Consider the following 26,929-nt stretch of genomic DNA (forward strand, 5'->3'; position numbering starts at 1 on the left):
TTATATGAGATGTAACTTTCCATCTACTTAAAGTACAGTAAATTACTCATATTCAGGACATCAAAAAATGTCACCCCTTTACTTAGGAAAAGAATAAAATCAGTCTATACAATTATCCTCTCCATCACTAACAGTCTTTAAAAAAAGTCTTAAGGAACATATCTGTATAATTCTTCTAAATTCTCTACTAGAAACTGGCATCAACCCTGGGAATCTCTTCTCCAGAGTTTCGATCTTTGTTCCAATTGTATCCTCAGACATCTGCTCTCCAGCCTTGAAGTTGAAGAATCAAGCTCAATAAATTGGACATTTTTTTCAAAAGCAGAAAGTCTCCTCAAAAGTAATTTCTATAATAACTTAATTTTTGTCATCAAAAAAGGAGAGCAAAAGATAAAAGAAACAAGGCAATAATCTATTTACCGCTGAGATTCATTCATTTGCATCACCCTTCCTTCTGTAAACCTCACCTGTACGTGTATTTGGTCAGAGAGCAGGAGATGGGTTGGCTAGCCCACATTCTGACCTCACAGGTACAGACATATGGCGATGATGAAATGAAGGAGCCTCTCTTTTGGGGACACTAGATATTTCCATCCTCTTTTATAAACTATGGGGGATGGGAATTATATCTGTATCCAACTAGATTTTTGTTCCCATCTTTAGGATACGGAGAATACTCCATTTTCATAAATACTCAATACTTGACTTATTTCTTTGACAAGCATATTTTCCAATGTAAGATATGCCACTTTAAATCCAAATATAAATTTAAATGCCTGAGATTTGGCCAAGAAACAGATTGAGTATCAAATGAGAACATTGTGGTATTTCACACACTTATGTGTTAATTACTCCAACTAGGATTGATTCCCCAAAGATGTGTTGCTTGACATCCGTCGATCAGTCCTTTTGTGGAAACCAGAGTTATCTAATCAGTTGCAAAACTCAGAATGATAAATACAGTTATGGCTTGCCCCCTCCTCTATTTTCTCATGGAAGTTCTTTGCCATAATCCATCTCTGAATCCAGCCTCAAGATCATTTAACTCTGAGTAGTTGCCCCCAGCCCCAGTACCACCCTGAATATACCCCAGCCCCCACACCATTTGTGCACCAACCTTTATTCCCTTCATCTCTGCAGTCAGCAGCAGAAGAAAAATAGTGCAAGCAGTAGAGGGAATAAGGGAATCTGAAAACAGCATTCCTGTAGTTCCTAACACCATCTTAAGTAGGGGCGTTGATCCTGCCTTTTTAAAAAATTCACCACACATGGTAATTATCTAATTCATGTCATTAGTGATGTTTTTCCAACATTGTTTTTTTTAAAAATACATCCAAAGCATTGTTATTCCCTTAAAAATCCACCTGCAGGTATAGGATGTGGAGAGGGGGGCCAAACTCCTCTGCACCACATCTTCATGCACCAAGGCTCATGCCACTCTAAAGAGATACAGATGCAGAAGCCAGGAAGGGCCACAACCTGGAACACTCTAGGGGTGAGCCAGTGCCTTAGAATTCTCCAGCCCGCAGGTGCCAGTGACTGCCTTCCCCCTCAGCACCTTCCCCCACCACAAGAACAGGGCTGAGACCATGCCACTTGGTAGCAGCTCTTACATTATTGATTGATTAAACAGCATTGATTAAACCAGCAAAACCTTCCAAACTCTGGGGACTCACAAAGCTCAGGCCTTCTGCGTGGCCAGGTTTTGCTCACCCCAGAGCTCAGGAGAAAAGATTTCTGGGGTGGCCCACCTTTACTCTCCCTGACTGCCAAATGTGACCACGAAGGAGAAATAACTTAAAGGAGCGAAAGAAAAACAGCTCCGAATAGGACATTTCTAATAAGACTGCTCCACTGTAGCCCTCTGTGACATTTACAGGTGTAGGATACAGGAGTCCTTCCCTCTACTTGGGCTCCTTCTAAATACACATAGTTCTCACAGCTTAGAAATGAAGTAAGAAAGCAGAAGGTCATGGAATGTGTAATCTCAAGTCATAGATACTTAGAGCCAGAATGACCCAAAGGTCTTTTAATCCAACCATTTTATTTTACAGACAAAAACACTAGGACCAAGAGAGGCTAGGTATAATTTATTCAGGATTATAATCTGGTTGTCTAAAATCAATTTAATGCACCCTCCTTCCTTTACCTTCTAAGACAAAGAACTATAAATTAGTAAGCCAACAATAATGACGATGATGATGATGATGATGTAAGTTTGTTGTATGCTTACTACTGCCAGGCACTGTGTTGAATGCCTTTCACAGATTTCATTTAAACCTTACAACAAGTCTAGAGGCACATACTCTTATTATCCCCATGTTAGAGATGAAGAAACTGAAACATGTTTAAGCCACCGGCTAGAGGTCACATAGCAACTAGATGAGAGAGCCCATGCCCTTAGCCATACATTCTATACTCACTGAAATTCAATACTCCTGTTGTGACCCTAAGCACTTCCTGAATCATCACTACATAAATTACTCTCAGTATCCTCATAGATCATATTTGGTCATGGAGAACCAGGATAACCCATTTCTCCAAAATATCACAAAACAGATGATAGCTGCCTTTCCACTTGCAGTATAGACTAACTGTTTTGGTATTCTCTGTTCTCCAAGCAAGCTGGACTGTCTACAGAAAAGCCAACTCCATTTGACATAACCTTAAGAAAACCAATCCTTGTTTGGTATTTAAAGGACTTTTCAGTATTTTCTGCATACATTTATTTTACCGCCAAACACGTTTTACCCTACCACCTGTAGCAGGCATGAGTATCCAACTCTGCCTTTGAAAGCCTAACCAAAATGTTCACTCATCTGACAGCATCCCAGAGCCTGGCCACCATGTGCCAGCAACTCCCAGGGTCCATGAGGATGCCAGAGCACTGTTACTCACATATCAACTTCACCCCATGCACCTGGAGAAAGAGGGCATGAAGACTTGCTCATGAAGAAGTCTGGTCTGGGATATTCTAAAATAGTATAAAGTGGTAACAGAGGCATTTCAAATGAGTTCCCCATACCAGCAATATTCCCCATCTGGGAGCACAGAAGTGGCTGGACAGAAAGACACTCATAGAGGTAGTATGGGGGTCATGGTTAAAGTGAGTGGGCTCTGCCCTCAGGCCTCAACGTGAATCTTGGATCTTACATTTCCACACTCAGAGATCTTCAGCAAGCTATTAACCTCTGAGTCTCAATTTCCCCAACAGTATAAGGGAAAGAACAATAGCAGCTATCTCAGGAAACTAGTGTGAAGATTAAATGAGATAATATATTGAGCGTCTAGCACCATGCGTAGCGCATAATACAAGTTAACTGTCATTCTTGATGTTTTTGTTTTATTAACTCCAGCAGAGAGAATTCTCCTCAACTTTAATCTAGGAGAGGAAAGGATGAGATGGGGCTGAGGGGGGTGGGGGATGGGTGGGAAGTTCATAAAAAATTAGGCAGAAAAATCTAATGCCAGTGGATCCCAAAACCAGGAAAATCTAAGGAGTGACTCTAAGTCTAGGCACAAAAAGAGAATCTGGCCAATTATACCTACTTTCTAAGACTTTTCAAGTATATATTTATAGCGTATGTTTAGGTGTTTATGCTTAATATATAATTAGCCATTTTTCTTCAGCATATCCCGTAATTATTTTATCAAATGCACATCTGTTTTAATTAGGCATGTACACACTTTACTATACTGTAAAATGTCAAACACACTGTAAAATAGCTCAGAGTACATTAACACATAAAAACAAAAATTCATTTGACATATCACAAACAGCTGCAAGAAGCTCATAGACTCAACCAGCTGCTACTCGACAGCTTCCAGCCAACGGCTGTTTCATTGGGTCCCTCAAAGATTGTTCCCATGCTGGAGCTGCAATGTCTGTTTTCAGTTCTCTTGCCTCAACTTGATTGTCAGACATGTTTGGGGAAGTATGTGTGGCTTGGCTGGAACCACACATGCCAGTCAGTCCTTAGCTTGCCAAGTTGGAGAATCTAGTGCAACTAATAATACCAAATACCTCAGATCCAGAAGGGGCTTCAGCTGTCAATTAGTAGACTCCCTCATTGCACAGATGGCAACACTGGGAACCCAACAGAGGAGCTGAGTTAGTGAATCTACCCAGGGTTATCCCTGGGTCATTCAGTGCCCAATCTGGTGTTCCTTCTACTCCAGTGGTTTCTTAACCTGAGTGTGCATCAGAATCATCAGAGTTACTGGCATAAATGCCAATTCCCAGAGCCCACCCTGACCAAGAATCTTGAATGGGAGGTCTGAGTACAGCCCAGGAATATATATTTTAACAAGATTGTTGGCAATTCCAAAGCTATTTTGTATGCAGAATATATATAAAGAACTCTTACAACTTAAAAAGCTATGTAACCCAAGACTCGAATGAATATTCTACAAAGGAAGATATAAAAAATGGCCAATTAGCATGTGAATAGTGATCAATTTCATAAGCCATCAGGAAAATGCAAATTAAGAACCACAATGAGATATCATTTCACATGCACTCAAATAGCCAGGGTTAAAAACACTAACACCATCTAATGTTGGCAAGAATGTGGAGCAACTAGAACTTTCACACATTGCTGGTAGGAGTGGAACATAAGTTATTTTGGAAAGCTATTTGACACTTTCTTATCAAGTGAAACATACCTTTGCCCTATGACCCAGCAGTTCAATCCCTAGATATTTTCCCAAGACAAAAAAGACATATCTCCCCCCGCTCCAAATAGTGTAAAGAATGTTCACAGTAGCTTTACTCATATTCTCTAGGAAATAACTCAACATGGCCATCAACAGAAGGAAGGATAAACAAACTGTAGTGTATTCGTAAAGTAAACTACCACTCAGCAACAAAAGGAACTATTGATATGTACAAAATCTCATTGATGTTATATTGAGGGAAAGAGGTTGGACACAAAAGAATACACCTGTAGGATTCCTTTTCTATAAAGTTATAGAATGAGTAAAATTAGTCTATGATGATAGAATCAGAACAATGATTGCCTATGGAGAGGGAGTTGACTGGGAAGGGGCTTTCTGGAATGATAAAAATACTCTATATCTTGATAGGGGCATAAGTTACATCAAACTATATGCTTAAGATCTATGATTTTCATCATATATACTCCCCAATTTTAAAAGGAGGAAATAAATAAATAGCAAGTTCTATAGGGACATATTTTTACTAAATACTGCTATCTTCCCTACTCTGATTCATTTTTTTTTACTCCCTTACCAATATTTCTATCACCTCCCAAATAATCTACTTGTACTCAAATCCTTGTCTTGGGCTCTACTTCTGGGTAATCCCTTTGGCCACATTCTCTGAATATGATGCAATAAAACTAGAAGTTAATAAAAAATATTTAAATAAAACCAAAAAGAAACCTTTATAAACTCTTGGGAATTAAAAAGAAAAATATCCATCCTAAATAATGATAAGGTAAAAATAAAGAGCAGAATGCCGGATAATTATATACATCACATTTACAGGATACGGTTAAAGCTGTACCTTTTATAATATGTAGCTTGAACATGTTACTTTTTTAAAAATAAAATATTGAAGTTTTTAACTCAAGAAACTAAAGAAAAAATGACAAACTATATCTCAAGCAAGGAAAGAAGATAATGAAGATAAATACATACATAAATGAATTAAAAAAATAGAAAAACAAAATTGATAGATGATAGTAAGAACTGGTTCTTTCAAAATTGAATAAAACAAACAAATCCCTGGATAAGCTAATCAATAAAAACAGAAAGTAAAATCATAAATAAATACATTTAGGAATGAAAGATGATAGATGAATGGGTACACAGAAGATTTTTAAATTACAAGTGAAAAATTCACCAGGTGTGTAAATAGATTAGCAAATCTCAGTGAAATGGATAACTTTTGGCAGAGTAGGGGTGGGCGAAAAGCAACAAATTGACTTGAGAAGAAGTAAGTTAATTTTTAATTACCCCTGCCAACAAAAATTCTGGAGCCATATAATTTTATAGGTAAGTTCTTATAAATCCTCGAAGAGCAGAAAATTCTCATTCTATTCTAAACTGTCCCATTACACACACACCAGAAAAAGGACTGTCCACTTTATTTCATAAAGTCATCTTCACTGTGATACCAAACATGGCCAAAATGGCACATGCACACACAGACACATCACACAAATGTAGGTGTCCAGAGAAGGGTTAACAAGCCTGACTGCTAACCTTAGAAAGATCTATTTACAAGACCGGCCCTTGACTGGCATCTGGGAACTTGGAATTCAGGAGGATTCCCATCCTCCTAATTGATAAGAGTGGCTCACCACACCTAAACTGTTTGTGCAACAGTATGCTTTATGCTGAACACCAGCTTTCCCTCTGGCAGCCTGAAATTTTGGTACCTGCCTAGTACAGGCTGCCTATGTGATCAGCCTCCAGTAAAAAAAAACCCTGGCCCCTGAGTCTGTAATGAGCTACTTTCCCAGTAGACATCATTTCACATGAGCTGTGACACTCTGCTGGGGGAATTAAGCGCAACTCATGTGACTCCACCAGAAGAGGACTCCTAGAAGCTTATGCCTGGTTTTCCCTTCACTGATTTTATTCTATATTCTCTTACTACACTAAATCATCGCATGAGTATGCCTATCCACATGCTGAGTTTTGTATATCTTCTTGTGAATTAACAAGCCTGGGGATGATCAACACAAAAGGCACTAGCCCTTATGTATAGATATTAAGGTTTCAACTGAGGTGCTAATAAACATAAAAATCATAATTTTCCAAAGTCAAGTTTGAGTTTAATAATATAAGTGTTAGAAATCTAATAATAGAAAGACAAAATCTAGTGATATAGTAGTGCAGATAGGGGCAGTAAGTTTTAAAGTATAATTTTTTTACCAAAAGAGGGTTGAAAAGGCATTCAATAAAATTTAATATTAAATCCAAAAATTACTTAAAACTGAAAATAGAATGCTTAGAACTCCCCTTCTCCTGAAGATGATGATTATCCTCAAATCTTTACCACGATCACATCAAATAATAAAATATAGTCCCTAAAGCCATCCTCGTTTAAAATTGAGACCAAAATAAGAATTCCCACCATAACCACTACAATTAACACTGTATGGAAACTATTCATGATGCCATAAAATCTGAAACAAAAGTGAGAGGCATTATTGTGTTCAGTAGGAGGAGATACTTACATGCCTAGAAAATTCATGTTTAGCAAACTATCTGAACACCAGAAAAGTATTTTAAGAAGTAATTCTTAAAATAGGGGTGCCTGGCTGGCTCAGTCATAAAATATGTGACTCTTGATCTTAAGGTCGAGAGTTCAAGCCCCATGTTGGGAGTAGAGATTACTTTAAAAAAAAAAAATTTTTTTTTAAACACAGAACACTAAAATAGGCCGTGCTACAAAAGCTACAAAAGCTACACAGTCTAGAAATAACTTTCAAAAGCAACATGAGTGATCCATCAGAAGTAAATTCAAAACTCTCTTGAGTAAAGGTAAAAGTCAAGAGTTACTTCTTGGATGAGAATACTAAATAGTATCAGGTTACCAATTCTTGAGTAATTGATAGCTTTAATATGAATGACTGAATATACAAATGGACAATGGCCAAGCGTTATATAAAAACAGAACTCTGGCCCACAAGTACAGCTACTGGCCCAGGAAGCCCACCCCTTCTCTAAAATAAACAGATCATGAAGTCAGATTTGCAGGAAGTCTCTACTCTACTAGAGTCTATTACCGTTAATAACAATCCAGGAAGTTAAAAAAAATAACTTCTGTAACTATTAGCCCAAAATGACCAGGACTTGATTAATAACTGACAGCTTCCCTAATTTTGATCACTGTTCCTTCATTTCCCCACTGACAACTTAGGGCCAACCAGAGAAAGCCAAATATGTGCCCCTAAGCAATCACTTAAGATGCCCCACTTTCAGTTCACCTATCTCCCACCACTCCATGCCAACGGTCTCCCATCAGGGCACCCCTGAAACCCTCCCTTCTCTCCACAATAAAGTGTTTCCACTCCTCTGCCTGCCTTTGAGTCTCTGCCAAAACACAAGTGATGGTGGCTAAGTCCCTTGCTACAGAAAACTCTAAATAAATAGCCTTTGTTGTTTTCATGTAGTTGGTCTTGATTTCTGTAACAATACTGATGAAAATTCCAACAAGCCTTTTGTTTAACCCTGGCAAAATAATTATAAAGCTCATCTTGCAGGATACATATCTGAAAATAAGAACATTTCTTAAAAACGAAAATAATGACAGGGTCCCAGCTCTTGTAATATTTTTAAATAATTAATAAAACAACATACATATTTAGCCTTAAGCCCAACACCAATATGTGTAAATTTTCATTACTTAATAATAGAATCATCACAAATCAGTAGAAAAATGAAGATCTTTTCAGCCCATAAAGCTGTGACAATTACCCATTTGTGAAGAAAAGTCCAATTAAAAACATCTCAGGGGTACTTGGGTGGCTCAGTCTGTTAAACATCTGACTCTTGGTTTCAGCTCAGATCATGATCTCAGGATTGTGAGATCAAGCCCCATATCAGGCTCCACACTCAGCCCAGAGTCTGCTTGAGATTCTCTCCCTCTCCCTCTGCCTCTCTGCCTACATGTGCTCTCTGAAAGAAAGAAAGAAAGAAAGAAAGAAAGAAAGAAAGAAAGAAAGAAAGAAAGAAAGAAAGAAAAGAAAAGGTCAGTCTAAAAAAAAAAATCTCAGAAATATTTCCAAGTAAATTCTAGAGAGATTTAAAAGGTAAATATAAGAAGTTACAATGATTAAAACAAAACTATTAGAACACATAAATGAATCGTATCTAATCTCTAAAAGTCTAAAAGGAAATTTTAAAAAGGAAATAATCAAAAAAATATATAATTTATGCATTTAAAAATAAACAGGACAAAAAACAAAATATTTATACTAAATACCACACAAAAATTATAAATATATATATATGTATATAAAGAGCTTTGATAATCAGACCAACATATAGATAAATGGACAATGTGTGGAAAAGTCATAAGCAGAAACAGAATGGCAAGCAAGCAAAGAAAAACAGACAACTCAAGTAATAAGATGCAGCATTTTAGCTTTAAAATTAGTCATTTTCTTAAAAATAGGATTACCCAGTGCTGATGAGGTAGAGTGAAAAGGGAGCTCACTTCTGGTGGACTGTAAGTGGTACAATCTTTTTGAAAAGTGTTTTGGCAGGGCACATGACGAGCTCGAAAAATATTCATATCAGCCAAGCCATTCAGCCTAAGAACAGGAAAAACAGAGTCATGCACAAAGATGCTAAATGCAGTCCTATTTATAATAACAAAGAAGTTGGAAACAACTGAAATGCTTCAGATTGGGAGACTGGATAAGCAAATTATGGTACATTCAAAAGAAAATGCTATTCCCTTATTTAAAATGTTTATAAAGAGTTTTTGGTGATATGGGGCAATGCTTATGTCAAATATTAAGCCAAAAAGCACAAAAGTACTCATTTGTTCAGTTCCATATGATCTCAATTACGTCAACAATCTAACAACTATATATATAGTATACGCATATACATATATGTGTGTGCGTGTGCCAGAGCGCGGCTTGATTGTCTCAGAACGGCAGGATAAGGGAAGACTTTTTGATTGTTTCTACTTTTTTTTTTTTACCACTTTTTTCAATTTTCCATTAGAGGGGTTAGAGGAGGCAAAATTTTGTTTAAAAAATTTAAAAATATTGGTATGAAGTTTCTCATACCAATATTAGATTTTTTTAAGAGAAGAAACTGAAAGAAAGCAGAAGAAAGAAAGAAAGAAAGAAAGAAAGAAAGAAAGAAAGAAAGAAAGAAAGAAAGAAAAAGAAAGAAAAGAAAGAAAAGAAAGAAAGAAAGAAAGAAAGAAAGAAAGAAAGAAAGAAAGAAAGAAAAAGAAAGAAGGAAGGAAGGAAGGAAGGAAGGAAGGAAGGAAGGAAGGAAGGAAGGAAGGAAGGAAGGAAGGAGAGAAAGAAAGTATATTGGTGCCTGTGGGCTAAGAGGTTACCTGACTAATTAAATACTGCCAAAGAAGATCTCTACAAGGGGATGTATCCACCATGTAGGCCAAGGAGACATAATTACCATAACATGGAGGGACCCTTCCCCACAACCTTCCAGAAACCTCCTGCTTTTCCAATGTACGGCCAAAAAAACGGACTAGCAATCCTAGGGGACACTGAAATCTAAAACAGTTGTGAGAAGCTTTTAAGTTCTATTTTTTTTTTCTGACTTTTTGAAACCTATTTCAAGGGGTTCCATCCATGATTTGCAACTATAAAGGCGTTTTCAACCCTCTGGTTTTGTCCACATGCTGTAGAAATCAGTATGAAAGTGATAGTCTCTAATGTGATTTCACCAGGGAAAACGCCTAAGCAATGCCACATAATTTAGAACAATAGATGGTTCCAATCAATAACCTTGGCATCTTCCTAAATCTTTTTATAGCTGTTCTTGTTTTGCCCTGGAATACATATTTGGTTCTATCATCCGTGGGAGGCATGCAGCATGTTTCATCATAACATAACTGGTCAGAACTACTCTGCATATATCAAGTGGAAAGCCATTGTCTCAAAAATCTCCACATGCCTTGTTTGCAAGGAGTCTAGTTCCCTTCTGAGACTCCTCTTACCCTTTGATAATCCAAACTGGCTGAGAACATTCCTCCAGAATGGGGATTCCTATGCAGGTGACCACAGTTCTTTCCAGGAGCATCACCTAGTTCCTCGGCACTCAGTTTCCCTGAAGCAGCATCCATGTTAGGCCCCAAGGTTCCATGTTCAGTGCTTTGCTTCGCTAATACAACCACATCTGGTTACGGCTTGGGCCCAGAAAGCAGGTGAGTGGGGGGGCCAGGATCTGCTAACACGAGTCCTGGGGCCCCTTTCTTCCCCTAGGATTCACACCCAGAGGTCTGGACTTTGCCTTCGGAACCATAAAAACACAAAGAACATAGCTAGATGGCATCACCCCCAAAGAAAGAGGCAGTTTTTCTGTCTTCAAAAGTGGATTGCAGGGACCTCTTCCTAACCCCCTGAGACTTTACAAGTGACTCCAGACTACCCACTCTTCTGAGGGCTACCTTCATGGGTTTTTGGCAGAGGAGAAGGTAAAATACACAAATGTACCTCCCTCCGCTCCAATAAAGGCCTTCCGTTTCCATGGGCCTTCCCATCACCAGGCAGGGCTGCCTCTTACCAGGTTCCACACGTTAGGAGTTTGAAGCTCAAACACTTGCCTAAGGTTAGATGGCCAAGCGTCCTTTTATAGTTTTCTCTCTTCCAATGTAGGCCCTTGTCCTATTCTCTTCTGTCTCTTCTCTCCCCAGTCATCTTCCTCCTCTCTAGCTTCTCATTCATTAGCAATATTTCTTGAGAACAAATATTAATCTAATATTTAGTAGGACACAAAGACATTAATCCATGCTCTCAAAGAGTCTGTCATGTAGATATAGAAAGAAGACCTGCAAAAGCCATGAGACAACAAGCACTAATTTTATTTCTACTTCTCATTTCATTCTTCACCACAAACCCCACTGTCTGTGTCTTCTGCTACCAAAAAAACAAAAAACAAAAAACCCAAACAAAAAAACTTTGACTCTTTTTCTTTTACCTATCATTACTGTATGTGTACATCATACAAAGGCTGAAATATAACTACGGTTTCCAGAACAATAATATAAACATCCATGTACTTCCCATTCTACCTAAGCAATAACAGCATTTCCAGTCAATGGTTGTCTCTTAGCAGTTGAGATGGTTAATTTCTGGGGGTGCTTCAGAATGGACAAGCTTAGCAAGACTCAGCATTCTTCCAATTGGAGAAGAGTTGAAAAAAAAATAAGATTATGCAATCAGACACGTGCTTTCTGTTGGCAGCCCTTTGGTCCAAAGATGAAGTACAGACTGATGTCAGCCAAGGGCTACAGGGCTTTGATCCTAACACACTGCAGAGGGCTCGAGGAGATGGGGATCCGATGAACGACAAAGATGACCACGAGCAGCTGCACACACAACAAGCTGTATCAGGAAGCATGTGGGCAGAACTGCATGAGCCTCAATGCATGAGAGTGTCCCATGGAGGCTGCTGTCCAGCAGGGGAGGAGGGCCAGGGACTCCTGGGAGAAGGGGGACCAGAGGGGAGCTTACAGGTCTCCTCAAAGTCCAGGGTCAGCAGGATGGCAGGACGTCTCTCTAAAGAGCCCTCACAGCATAGGGTCTTATAACCACAGATGCTGGGGGTGGTCTTGTGTGGTATGCAAAGCAGGCCTGCATGGCTAAAATCATGCTTATCTGGACTACTTTTTTTTTTAAGATTTTATTTATTTTGCATGTGAGAGAGAGAAAGAGAGAGAGAGAGAGGGAGGGAAAGGGAGAGGGAGAGAGAGCTAGCATGAGCAAGGGAGGGACAGAAGGAGAAGAGAGGGAGAGAGAATCCCAAGCAGACTCCACGTTGAGCCGGGGCGCCTGACAAGGGGCTCGATCCCACAGCCCTGATCACAGCCCTGATCACCACCTGAGCTGAAATCAAGAGTCGGACGCTTAACTGACCAAGGCCACCCAGGCACTCCTGGGCCATTTTTAAAATAATTGAATATATAAAATTTTTAGTTGGACACAAGCAGGCTTTTAAGCTATTGGCTCTCAGTCTGCAGTGAAGAAATAGATAACCGAAGGGCCCTCTTTGGCCCACTTCTATAACACATACTCACCACCCAGCATGGCAAGTGTTTGTCATCTCCCTTGGAAGAGACCTTCCATCACCCACCCTTACCCCTTCACCACTCCCACTGCCCAATCTGACTTTCAACCACTGGGTGATGCTGGGGAGAGGGGAATTCTTCCTGAAGAAGGCACTTGGACAGACCCTCAGCCTGACAGCTGGCAACAGCAGCACATCTGCACATCAGCCCCAAGGTGCCCATATACAGCTGATATACTGCCCCAAGGGGCTGATGTATATAGGGAGGAAAGATGGGAATCTTCCCATCTCTCTGACCATTAGGGTTTTTGACCACAAGTAAACTAACAGCCTTGCAGGTATCTCTATGAGTCAGAAATGGACTTTTCCACCTCTGTTTTTAGACACACATACACACACACACACACACACACACACACACACATACACACACACACCTGTATGCAGACTCTTTGTAAACTTTAGAGGAAAAAAAAAAGGAGATGAAACATCTGAAAAGTAATCTGTGAGATCCTTCTCACTTTATTCCATGATTGAAATATAGAAATAATGGTAAACTTTTTTTCCAAAAATTTATTTTGAAATAGGACCTTTACATATCATGTCATCTGATGCTAATTAGTAAGGAAAAATCACTCAGCCACAAAACATTTAATGGAATGCCTAATAATTAGCATTTATTAAAAATGTATTTATTTTGGCAGAATCAGATGCAAGGATATTTAAAAAGTAATAAGTATCAGGTCAACCAGTCGCCTCAATGATGCAAGATCACTCTTATAATGTACCTACGAGGTCTTACTCATCTAATGGACCCTCCATGGCACCCGTTGAAAAACAACTGCATGGTTTTACAGGGGATCCTCTCAAGAAACTCATTGATAATAGTGATAAAAAGAGCCAACCCCAAGGAAAGGCTAGGCCTCTGGGGTTGAGACCATCTCCCTGCACAAAATGGACAAGTGAATTAGGCAATTATCTAAATAATGCCTTCTCACTTTTCCTCCTTGCTCTTATCTCAAGAAAAGCTTCCGAGAGCTCAGACGAATATGGGTTTTGTTTATTTTTGCTTTTGGTTTATTTTCTTCATGTTTATTGAATCATACAGATAAATACATTATCCAGCCCTTTACTTGGGGAAAAGCAAAGGATCAAGGAACACCTTCATGTCTTTACCAGGCACTGGCAAAAAATTACTCTGCAGCCCTGTACCGGGGCAATGTGACTCATTTTTGTCAGTTTTCTTTTTCCCAGTGGGTGAAATTTAACCAATACTTTGTTAGCGAAGGTCTAGTTGTTCCCCAGAGGAAAATTATAGGAGTGAAGATATAACCTCTGCCATGCCACATTTGAGCTTACAAGGATAGATTTCTGGGTCTAGCCACTGTTTTGAAATTAGGTTTTAAAAGGAACAGGTTTGTTGCTATGGATTTAAGGGGCAGAAGGGCCAACATTCACTTACAGTTCTCAAAAATAACAGCGAGCAAGAATATTTCCATCCTATTACAGCTCAGAAGAAGGATTAAAAAGAGGGGGGGTGGGGAGCGCGAGAAGCTCCCTGTTGGACCAAAGTGAAGCACTGATGTGGCCACGAATGCTAATAACATTAACTCTGCATTATTGAGATTCACACACTCACTCACTTCATTAGCAAGAGCATCCTCCAGATTACAACAGACGTAACTGGTAGCTTGAAACTAATAGCCATGGGCTGCGTGGCCATCACTCTGTCGGCGCATCTCCGGGACCACTTCCCCTGACAGCTGCTTCCCGTGTATTTCAACCAGCTGGAAAATCTGCCTTCTCCTTCTCTTCTCCCTTTAAAGCAGAAGCCTGCCAGAGGATTTCGGTGCATTAGGACAGACTTTATTAAACAACTTAATCCATCTCTGCCTGCCTAGCATGGCCTAGGGAGTCCTAATTAATCAATAAGCATTTATTGAGCGTTCCAGTGCGCATAACAGTCCTGAGTCAGGTGCTGTGAAGCCTTCAAGGATCTAGTTAGGAAAATGGAGCACACGGCGTCCTAGAAGGTTTCCTGACAGTATGAGTTAGCACGCGGGGAAGAGGAGGTAACGTCTGTGGAGGGCCTCCTGGGCACCAATGCTGCGCTGGATGCTCTATATACATTATTATTTCAGTTCATCTCTATTAATTTGCTGCCATAAGAAAGTACCACGGACTGGGTGGCTTAAGCAACAGAATGTATTTCCTTGCGGTTCTGGAAGTTAGACGTTGAAGAGCAAGGTGCTGGCAGAGTCGATTTCATTCCGTGGCTTCTCTCCTTGGCTCACAGGTGGCCATCCTCTCTCCTGCTTTCACGGTCTTTCTTTGGTACTCACTCATATCTGTGTCCAGATTCCCTTTGCCTATAAGGATGCCAGTCATGCTGGATTCGAGTCCGCTCTAAAGACCTCATTTTGACTTAATCACCTCTTTAGAGCTCTTGTCTCCAATGAGACACCGCTACCATCCAACCTACTGGGGTTAGGATTTAAACTAGGACTTGTTGAGGGGGTGGGGGGTTCAGTTCAGCCCATAACATAATCCTGCCATGGAGGTAAGAGAATATGCCAGATAGGACTCCTTCTGCTTAAAAACAAACCCAAACAGGGCCACCTGGGGGGCTCAATCTGTTAAGAATCTGCCTTTGGCTCAGGTCACGATCCCGGAGTCCTGGATCCGGCCCCACATTGGGCTCCCTGCTCAGCTTCTCCTTCTCCTTTTGCTGCTCCCCCTGCTTGTGGTGTGTTCCCCACCCCCACCCCCGTCAAATAAATAAATAAAATCTTTGGGGAAAATATAAATAAATAAATATGAGCCAAGAAAACAGAAAATTGGACCCAAACAATGGGTTAGGATTAAGGATATAATTTTTAGTGATAAATAACAGGAAAAAAAAAATCACAGAGGCTTAATAGAAGTTTGGTTCTTACTTTCAAAAAAGATAAGAAATAGTCCAAAACTGGAATGGCCCTCTAGGACAGCAGGGACCTGGGCATCTTCTGCAGTTTTTGTTCACAAAATCACCTCGTAGTCCAAATGGCTGCTGAAATTTCAACCAAAGAGTCTATATTTCACTTGGTCGATTCTGTTCTCTCAGAAAAGCTCTCCTTTCAGAGTTGTTAAGAAGCCTGCAACATACTCAGGGCTTATCTTCCCTAAGCTCCAAATCCAGTGGAAAAGAGCAAGAGCCTATCCTCTAGAAATATCAGTAAAGTTTTGCTTGTGTCCCATTGACCGGGATTGGGTCACACGCCCATTGTTGTGGCCAGAGAAATGTGATGTCCTGACTACCTTGGCTCCAGACACCAACCCAGAGGGGCTGAGCATGTGGCTGGCACGAACTCCAGAGGGAAATGTCATTTAATGCTTTATAGGTGAACGACAAATGGATGCTGTGCAGGACAAACCACAAATGTCCACAGGGTATTTTCCACAGTGTTCAATTCACATCAGGACAATGAGACTGAGAAAGGCCACGTTACTTGGCCAGGCCCCCACACCACTGGTGGAATGAGGATTCAGATGCTACCTGAGACAGCAAAGTCCTACCACTTCTTACTCTGTTGCCTTCATAGATTCAAAGCCCAGGGATATCACCATGGGATGGAGCGAGGTAGGAGGTGCTCCAGAAAGAAGTGAGTTAATGAACCGTGGGTAAGACTTAGATGCCAGGGGAACCAAAATAAAAGTACCACAGGCAAGGAGATTTTCTTCACAGAAAATCGGGGCCTGAAGACAACCTATGGAATGGTTGTCCTGGCAAAATACCAGGGCACCCTCAGCCACCACCACTGAAGACCACTTGGCAAATTTTCAGATCATTAGTAAATATTCCAAGGAGAAAAAAAGAATGTGTTTTAGAACCACATGGTTTGAGTGGGGAAACCTGTCCCCATCCTCATGGAGGGTCAGAGTAAACAAACACAAAGACTCTAAGAAGTCCTGAGTGATTTCATTTGGCTTGACCAGAATTTCCCAAATAACTTTTATTTGTTCCTCAAAGCTTTTGGTTGTTGGTTGCTTTGTTTTGAACACCTATTAATATCTTTCGTATTCTGAGAAACCAACGTTCTTTGGAAGGTACTTCGAGAGGGAGGAATTGCTGATTTAATCCAAAGCCTGCCTTTTTAGAAGAGGAACCCAACGGGTCAGGAAGGTTAAGGGGCATCACCAAGTGAGTGGCAGCCCTGAGACTAGGAGCCAGGCATCCTCTCTTGACCTAGTACAAACCGTTTGTACACACTTGCACAGGGGTGGTGGCTTTCAAAGTACTATTATGTGAAATTATCTGATGTTGAACATGACAAAACTAAACCTGACATTGTTCTCACTTAACATTTCAGGTCTCACTGAATGACAGTGATAGGATCATCTAAGTAGATGAGCAGTTCCTGCGTTTCCAAGAATTGGGGTGTGTGTTTCCACGGGCTCTTGCCTGCACCCCACACCACCAGGAAAGATACTCAGAGTTAAATTATCCGCAGCTCTTACCCTACCTTACCTACTTACTCCTATAGGGCTAGGAATTATTTCCACGTCCTCCCTTTTTCCTGTAAGTTTTGAGCAGATACATCAATCAGTCAATCAAGAAATATTTATTGAGTGTTTACTATGCTCTCAGAACTGTTCTAGGCTCTGTGAGGCACGCAACTATAAATCGACTTGGTGATTACATATTGGATATTTACTATGTGAGAAACCCTGCTAAATATTGTAGGAGGTACAAAGTTAAACAAGCTGTTGATCCTTTCCCAAGAAGCTTCCCATCCAGTGAGGATACAAGGTAAGTGCTCAAATAAACACAATGAAAGGCAACATATGATCATGGAAGGAAACAGTTGTTTGTCGGTTGGTTGGTAATGGTGGGGGAGGCCTTGGAGCTGGAGTTCTAGCATCTGATCCAACTACACTGGCTCCTCTCTGCAGGTGAGGAGTGAAGTTATAAAAGCTGTTGGGCTCCTGATTTTGCAGCTGAATGCAGGAAAGCCTCTAACAGAGGTTCTTAACCCAGACTGCAAATTGGAATCATCTGGGGACATTTTAAAACACAGATGTCTGAGGTTTCATCCCTGACTAGCTGACTCCAAATCTTGGGGCTTAGGGCATTAAGATCGTATTTTCTTTTTAAAGCCTCGCCAGGTGACTTTGGTGGGTCAGGGTTGAAAGCTGCTGGCCTCAAGCTTTGCAACAGGCCAGATGGGAGGCGGGGAGGCTGAGACTGGGCTAGATGGGAACAAGGGAGCAGGAGCTGGACTGGGGCACCATGGTGAAGGAAGAATCCAGAGGCTCATACTTGGGGCAAAGAACAGAGCATCGAAGACGACTTCAAGTGACAAAGCCTAGAATGGCCACGTGGAGAATGTGCTGAGCAACAAGGATTAAAAGGTGTCAAGAACACATTAGAGTTGAACAGCATGGATCAGGTCTGCCTGGAGCCTTTCTCTCCCACCCAGGGAGACTACTCCCAATCAGGGAGACCATTCCCAATCAAGGAGAGCATCCCCAACCAGGGAATGAGCATTCATCCTGAACTAGTTTTTATTTATTTTTTTCAAAGATTTTATTTATTCATGAGAGACAGAGAGAGAGAGAGAGAGGCAGAGACACAGGCAGAGGGGGAAGCAGGCTCCTCACAGAGAATCTGATACAGGACTTGATCCCCAGACCCCGAGATCACGACCCAAGCCGAAGGCCGAGCTCAACCACCGAGCCACCCAGGCATCCCCTGAACTAGTTTTTAAAGCACCTTCAGGGCCACTATTGTGCAAGGATCCCACAGTCAATTCTCTGAAGCATCTTCTAATCACAAGCTAGCCTGCCTCGGGGTCTTGAAATAATAACCTCAAGATGGGCTAAAGCTAGTGAGTGCTTACTGGGTGCCAGAGCTGCACTACAACTTAGGCTCTTATCTCATCTCATCCCCCCAACAACCCCACCAAACCAGCCCAACTGCCATCACAGATAAAGAAATTGAGACACCAAGAATTTAGGGACCGTGCCTGAAGTGCCACATCTTATGAGCAGAAGGACTAAAATGCTAAGGATCAATCAGATGAATGTTTTACTCCTTATTTTCCTCTGTAAAAACATATTTTGTGTAGAGTGTCCATGGCCCAATTTTTGTTGACTGAAATTTTGCTGAATTTCTATTAGTGACAGTGACTGAGTTATGTAGGATCAAAGATACACTCAGAGGGAGCCCCAGAGGATTTGGAACAGGGAAACATATATAGATTCATTTAATTCTCACAAGTCTCTGAGAAGACTGAAGTTCAGAGAGGTTCAGGATCTTTCCCAAGCACCACTGGGAAAAGATGAAGTTGAGATTTTTTTTTTTTTTTTTTTTTTTTTATGATAGTAACAGAGAGAGAGAGAGAGAGAGAGAGGCAGAGACACAGGCAGAGGGAGAAGCAGGCTCCATGCACCAAGAGCCCGACGTGGGATTCGATCCTGGGTCTCCAGGATCACGCCCTGGGCCAAAGGCAGGCGCCAAACCGCTGCGCCACCCAGGGATCCCTGAAGTTGAGATTTGAACCCAAGTTTATCTGAATCTAAAAACCAGTGCTTTTACATCATAACCCTGTCCTGCCCCCAGTGTATCTAGGACTAACCCAGGACCCTGACCTGATGGCTGATGTCATGAACAACCCCCCTAATGTGTTTCTCTCCCCCTCACCTCCCCACACACATATGCCCAGCTCCCTCCTCTGCCACCTGCCCACCCCATAGTGGCCCTGGCTCTGGCTCCAGCAGCGGGATAGGCTCCCTCGTAAACAGACCAGTAGGTGACTTCAGACATCTGGCAGTTGGAACAAATGGCTTGAGGCCTCCTCAGGCCTGTGGGAAATGTGTTCAGGAACAAAACCCCAAAAGAATCCCCTAGCGGCGCCGGCAGCCAGGTAGAGCAGAGGAAGATATCATGTTGGCGCAAAAGGACTGGACTCCTGCAACATCCACTCACCAAGTGACTGCCGAGTCTTGTTGTCGGGAGCAGGAAGCGGGCAGCCGGGCACATTCCAGCCATTCCATCACCCCCGGGCTCGGCTGTGCTCAGGCCGTCTTGAGGCCAGCCAGGGAGTGTCCGGCCTGCCACCAACTGCTTCTGTCAAGCCACCGGGCTGCCAGAAGAAGGGTCTGACCAGAACCTCAAGAAGTGGAAAACTCCCCATCTCATCTCACCAGTGCCCTGCGACAGATGCCGAGGTAGGCTACAAGCTGAAACAAGTCAGGACCCCAACACCATGTGGATGGTGGGAGAGGGGTGGCTGGGAAAGTGACTGACCCTGGTATGAGTACAACACACTTTGCAAGACAGCTCATTGATCACACCATCAGGGAAGGTGAGCACAATCATCTAGCCTCTTGCTACCCAATGTGTGGTCCCCAGCGCAGCCGCAGCAGCACCAGTACTGCCTGGGAGCTGGTTAGAAATGCAGAAGCTCAGGGTTGTCTGCGTGGCTCAGTTTGTGAAGCATCTGACTCTCAATTTCATGATCTCAGGGTCGTGGGATGGAGCCCCACGTCGGATTCTATGCTCACTGGGGAGCCTGCTTAAGATTCTCTCCCTCTCCCTCTGCTCCTCTTCCAGTTTGAACAATAAATAAATAAATAAATAAATAAACAAACAAACAAACAAACAAACAAATTCTTTAAGAAAGAAAGAAATGCAGAATCTCAGGCCCACCCCAGACCTACCAAATCTGACTCTGCATGTTAACAAACTCCCCAGTGACCATACACACACTGAATGGGGTGTGCTGATGGAGAGCACCCTTCTGGCTTTGCAGGGGATGAAGCAGGTCTAAAGAGGTCAGGGGACCTTCCCCAAGGCCTCAGAGCTGGACCACGCCAGACCTGAGATGGATAGTAACCCCCCACGGACCCCACTTTCCCTTTGTTGGTTCACTTACACCTCACAACAGCTGCACGTCATAGGCAGAGCAGAACATACTGCATACTACCCCCACTTTACTAGTGAGGAACTGAGGAACGGAGATTTTAAGGAATTGAAGGAACTGACACACCAGGAACTGACAGCCAGGACTCAGGCCAGGAACTCTACTTCATTCTGCCCAGTGTTCAAGGGCAGGGGCCCACGGACTTTTCTATAGAGGGTCAGATGGCAAATACGTTAAGCTCTGTGAACCATTCAGCCTCTGTTGTGGGTTTGTTTGTTGTTTTTTTTTTTAAGATTTACTTATTTCTTTGACAGAGAGACAGAGCACGAGTGGGGACAGAGGGAGAGGGGGAAGCAGATTCTTCACAGAGCAGGGAGCCCAGTGTGGAGCTTGATTCCACAACCCTGGGATCATGACCTGAGCCGAAGGCAAACCCTTAACCAACTGAGCCACCCAGGGGCCCCCCTAAAAAAAAAAAAAGATTTATTTAGCCTCCATCATGATTATTCAACTCTGCCACTGTAGCAGAAAAGCCATCATAGACAATAAATGAATGGGCAGGACTATGTTGTAATAAAACTTTATTTTTTTTTGTAATAAAACTTTATTTATAAAAACAGGCACAGGGCCAGATTTGGCCCCAGCTGTAGTTTGCCCGGCCTCATATCATCCTGCTTAATGCTTACGAAGGCAGTCTCTACACCAGCCTTCCTATCCTACTCCAGTCACTGGGGAGAGGAAGGAGTGAGTGGGGCTTTCTTCCCCCAGGGAGGGCCCCTCCCAGAATCTCATATAGCACAGGATATTTGTCTGGGGAAAGAGAGGCTTTTATCCTGCCCCAAAGGGGTTTGGAACAAAACAAGGTAGACCTCACCAGGGATGCTGCATCTGGTGAGGCAGGACTGGCCCTGAGGAGGCTGGAAGGGGCTTAAATCCTTCCTGCTTAGCCCTCACTGAGCCAAGACGCGGCTCGGGACACACCAGCTGGGGAGAAGCAAGCCCTTTGCTAATTGCTCTGCCCAGAGGGGACCCTTTCTGTAAAGGGGGGGGGGGGGGCTTTTCTACTTCGTGCTAGCAGCAAACTCTGGTAAATCCAGGTCCCACTGAAGGCTCAGCGCCCTCCCCAAAAGCATTCCTGCAGCAGAGACCTGCTGCAGCTGTTCTGCCAACACACTCCTGTGGCAGGAAGGGCGCACGAGACAAAAGGAAAGAAACCCCAGTAAGCAACGTGGGACTCGGGAACAAAGCTAGGGACCATCCTTTAATGTTTGCGTTCATTAATGTTCCCGTCAATTTTAAACACTGGGGTAGAGTTTCCAGACTTTGCAGATCATTTAAAAGCTTAAGGGATTATCAAACTAGTCATTTAAAATGACATTTTCACTGCGCAAATATTATTCCATTAAAGAGCACGCATGGCACAGGCCGCCATCAGCTTTGGCAGGGTGACAAGGCCTTCCTGCGTCGCATACCCCACTGTTTCTTCATAAAGCTGTCAAGCCCCCGCTTAATGAAACATATATAAACGCAATGATGTTAGCCATGTCACAGCAAGCTAATTCATTTTGGCTTTTTCCCCGTTGTGCTGCCCCATTAAGGCTTTTATCAATGTGTCCTCGTAGGATCACCCCAGCAGGTCTGCCATTGGTCCAAGGAGATGAAACCCAAGAAAGTGTTTAATTTCCAAACAGGCCTAACATCTTAAAGAAATAAATAACCAACAGACCCGGATTGAACGTAATGGTAACATGCACAAGGCAGACAGAAGGAGTTTTACAGACTAAAGAGATACTGTAAGATTAATAAACAGGCCTCATCCCTTCCCAAGGTCCTTTGACCTGAAGAGCTGCTGACCTTAGTTCTTGGAGGTAGGTTTCCTTCTTTAATTACTAAGTGACTAAAAGAGAATCCACTTGGCATAGCCAGGGCTTAGGAAAAAAAAAAAAAAAAAAAAAAAAAACCTCTTGAAGCTATTTCCAGACCGTTTTTCAAGACCTGCATCTGCCTGGCTGTTCTGGCTCTGCCATGCTTGACCTTCTCTGGGTTTGCTCACGGAGTCTGGGAGAAACGGACAGATGCCTCACTGTGTGGCTCTCCCCTCATCGTAGTCCAATGAGCCAAAAAATGACTTACATGGAAAATGGGGAAGCCTTCACCCACCCCAAAACCTCCAGAGGTCAGACCCTTTTAGACAACAGTGAGAGAAGACTGGCAACATGATCAACCGATGAGGACTCACAAAGCCAGACGGGGCCGCTCACCGACTGTACTAGGGGTGCCTGGACTAGAGCCATCTGAAAAATCCTGTCTCCTTTTTAAGGGTAAATAAGAGGATAGAACTGCTCAGGAAAACAAGCATTTCCAGCGACTTTCTTCTTGCCATAAAATTACTTCCCTTGAACATACATCCCTGAGGAAAATTCACAAATTGGCCCAAATGACTGGATGTCACTATTTTCAGCTGCAGAGATCTGCTTACGTCAACGACAAGCTATAAATACTGAGCCACTTGGGAACAGTGTTTACAACAATTCCACCTAGGACTAGGCTTTGACACTTGAGGCCTAGGAAGAAAGAGTTCTTGAGGAAATCCGTCAGCCTCTCCAAGAGGAGAGAGCAGGTCTGGACCATTCTACCTTTCCAACCACCAGCCCAGATGTGTGTACGCATGCATACGTGCGTGTGCGCGCACACACACACACACACGCACACACCAAGGCCATGTGCCACCATGTGCTGTGTATGACACCTGACTCAGGCCTCTTCTCTCCAGGGACAGCTAAAGAAATGCCTACTCAACCTGCTTCTCATGGGAGCCACTCCTGCCCATTGAAAGAAAGCAGTATTTCCTAGAATGCAGCAGTGAAACAAAGGGTCAGATAATTTGGGGTTAAAAAAAAATCTATCCCTTTCTGGGTGATTCAGAAGAAGTCTGTAGGGCAGCCGGGGTGGCCCAGCAGTTTAGCATCCGTCTTCAGCCCAGGGTGTGATCCTGGAGACCTGGGATCGAGTCCCACGTCGGGCTCCCTGCATGCTAAGCCTGTTTATCCCTCTGCCCCTCTCTCACTCTCTCTCTCTGTGTCTCTCATGAATAAATAAATAAAAACTTAAAAAAAAAAGAAATTTGTATAAATTTGTATATTCAAGGCTCTGGAAAAGTCCTATGATAAAGACACTTGCCAAATTTTGTTTTACCTGGCATTTGGCGATCTTAACTTGACCAGTGAAACTTCTTTTTTTTTTTAAAAGATTTTGTGTATTTGAGAGAGACAATGAGAGTGAGAGAGAGCACAAGCAGGGGGAGGGGCAGAGGGAGAAGGAAGCAGAGTCCCCTCTAAGCAGGGAGCCCGACGTGGGCCTCAATCCCAGGACCCCGGGATCATGACCTGAGTGAGGCAGATGCTTAACAGACTGAGGCACCCGACCAGTGCAACTTTTATCCGAGCAATATTCATTATCAAGGAACACAGTCTTAGAAACTTTGATGGAACACTAGTTCGACACAAACGACCCCCCAAAGAAAGAAACTCTGATGACACCCAGTCCGTAATCCTCAAACAGAATATTTTCAATTCAGCATGGACACTTCCAGAAAAGGGGGCGACATATTCATGTAGGATAATCCTGATTTTTCAAAACCCAACAACCTACCCTCCTCCCTCCACCGTACCGTTGACTGAAGCAAATACCCCATAGTGTGTGCAGCTGTGGACAACTGACACAAAGGCATTTGTGTACAGGCCTTCCAAGCCATCAAGGGGAGAGAGAAATTTGTTGCCGGGGAAAAACCTAACTGCACACTGCCAACACCAATAGTCTTCCTCCACAACAGACTTGGTGCCCGTGCCAAAAATCACTCTCGGTTCCCTTTTTAATTCTGCCCTCCTTTATCCACTAAGACTGGGGGGAAATTATTTTGATTGGAATTGGACAGCCACCTGCAGCTAGATCTTTAGCTGTTATTAGTATTCTGTTTAAGCCCCTTTACAACAAGCTCATTGAAAAAGACAGTGGACTTTTGAAGTTGTCCAGTACTATCTCCAGTGATTTTCTCAAGTTAACAACCTCCATACCAGCCAATTGTGCCGGCTGGGGAAGGTGATAATCTCCTCCCCGGGGTCGTGGTCAGGAATTAAGGGGTCTGGGATAAATTACAGAAGCAGTCTCTGCCAAGAGCTCTCTTCTCCTTGATCTTACCCCATGCTTCCTCGCTGTATTTTTATTTTAACACAACGCTCAGGTGCTTTTCTATCCTCTCTTTCCTACGTTCCTCCAACAATTCAGGCCCTGGTGTCTTTCCCCAGCCTCACACCCACTTGGAGCTGATCTCTTAGGTGCTCAAATCCTGATCTGGAGTGACGCCTCTAAACATTGCTTGCTTAAAATGATTTCTATCCAGTTACCCAGGATTCTTTTTCTAACAGAGAACACAAACCGCTCCCCTTCGTTTTAAAACCTCCAACACTCCAACCTCCAACACCCACTACACTTGTAATAATAAGCCTTTATACTTGCTTATTCATTTACAAAGAATCTCCATATACAAAGTCCCCATTTACCTTCACGTGGTACTGTCACAGGGACTTGGGAATATGCTTCTTGGGTGCTTATTATCCAGCCATTGAACTCAAGAGAGCCAATTTGGTTCCATTTTTCTGTATCAGTAACTGAAGGAACTCAACCAAGTCTGAGCTGGTCTCCAAGATGAATGACAAAGAGAGAATTCAAATTTATCTCCCACAGCCAAAGTCCTAAGAACTCAGAAGAGCCCTTAGTTCTTTGTAATACTGAGGATGAAACTCCATGGGTAGCCACAGAGAACAGGCTTTGATCCTCCAACTTTGTTCTTCCTTCCCCTCCTGCCACAGCTGAGACCCATTCCAGGAACATCCACCTTGTGCTATTTTTCTTGGGGGGCAGAGAGGGTTGGCAGGTTTCCGTTTCCTTGCTTTAATTTTTTTATTTTAATCAGTGGGGACTCAACCCTTCACTGTTAACACTTTTCTATCCCCAGATGAAAGTAGAAGTTAATATCACAAGAGTTGAGACAATGGAAAAGCCCAAAGGAAGCACTCCTAATAAGAAATAAATCCACCAGGATTCAAATCCTGGCTTCACCATGTAAGGGCTGGGTCACCTTGGGCAAGATTACTTAACTTCTCTGAGCCTGACAGCCTTGTCTGTAAAACGAAGATAATACTGCCTTCTTCGTAGGGTCCTTGTAAGGATCAAAGGAGTGAATAGTTTCTAGCACCTAATAAGTACTGGATGGCATTTTATTATTCTTCTGTCTGAATCAGCAGAAAAATGAGACTAATAATAGTATGTAGCCAACCTATTACTCTCTTTAGCACAACGAGCACCCAGCGGGCTTAAGGGCTATTGATGAGGTCGTACAGCCCTCCTTTGTCATAAAAAGTCCCTTCCTTCTCTTACAGAAGCTCATTATTAGAAAACTCATAGAAAGTGAAGACTACACTCTGAATAAGAGTATGATATATGTTGGTAAGTTTATAAGAGCTATGAAGGAAGTCTGGATTCACTTTGCTCAAACATTAAAGGCAGGGAAAGTCATATTCATTGCATGTCTTCCGAAGGGCTTGATCCTTACTGCAACCACATGAGGATGGCACCGCCACACCCATCTCAGGATGACACAGGCGGCCTCAGGCTGTCCTCAAGAACTTGCCCACAGCCTTCAGGTGGCAGAGGAGGGATTCAAACCCAAATCTTACTCACCTTAAAAATCTATCCTTTCTACCAAACGCCCACCAAACATCAAAAAGAGGATTGTTGTTCTTTTATCTGTTTGAGAGAAAGACCTAATATTGTTTTAATGCTGACTCATTGTTCCCTGGCACCCCCATTCTACTGCAAAACATCACATTCGAAATCATGACGGATAACAGTATTAAGGCAAGAAAGAGGACAATCAAACTAGAATAGAGGCTAGACAGTTATACCGCATCTGCCTACCCTATGAGGTTCTAGAAGCTTCTAGAATACTGAAAGAGCCAATGGTTCTCAAGAACCAGGACAGTGCATAATGATGAAGGCCAAGTTGAGAAATGGTCAGCAGGGGGCCTGAGTTTGTTTTTAATTTTGGTGGTTTTTTTGTTTTGTTTTGTTAACCATACAAATTGCAGGGAAGCGAGCCTGCTTCCTACACCTGGGAAAACCTTCACTTAAATGATTTGCAGATGTTCAGACCGCATCATCATCATAGCACGGTCCCCAGCGAAGGCTTCTGGAAACCTAACTGAGGCTCCTTAGAG

The 26,929-nt window shown here is 42.5% G+C and overlaps 1 protein-coding gene across 1 annotated transcript in view; it reads right to left on the bottom strand.

Annotated features, from left to right (window-relative positions):
* Nucleotides 1–26,632, bottom strand: part of LOC144305722 (uncharacterized) — a 284,028-nt gene extending 257,396 nt beyond the window's left edge. Inside the window, exons 1-3 of the mRNA XM_077884792.1 lie at nt 26,394–26,632; nt 9,158–9,290; nt 8,452–8,652 (exon numbers count right to left, since the gene is read on the bottom strand). The gene's annotated coding sequence lies outside the window, so the exon portion shown is untranslated. The remainder of the gene's footprint in view (nt 1–8,451; nt 8,653–9,157; nt 9,291–26,393) is intronic.
* Nucleotides 26,633–26,929: the final 297 nt, after the last annotated feature.

This window comes from Canis aureus, chromosome 36 (assembly GCF_053574225.1).
Source record: "Canis aureus isolate CA01 chromosome 36, VMU_Caureus_v.1.0, whole genome shotgun sequence".
Classification (NCBI taxonomy): Eukaryota; Metazoa; Chordata; class Mammalia; order Carnivora; family Canidae; genus Canis; species Canis aureus.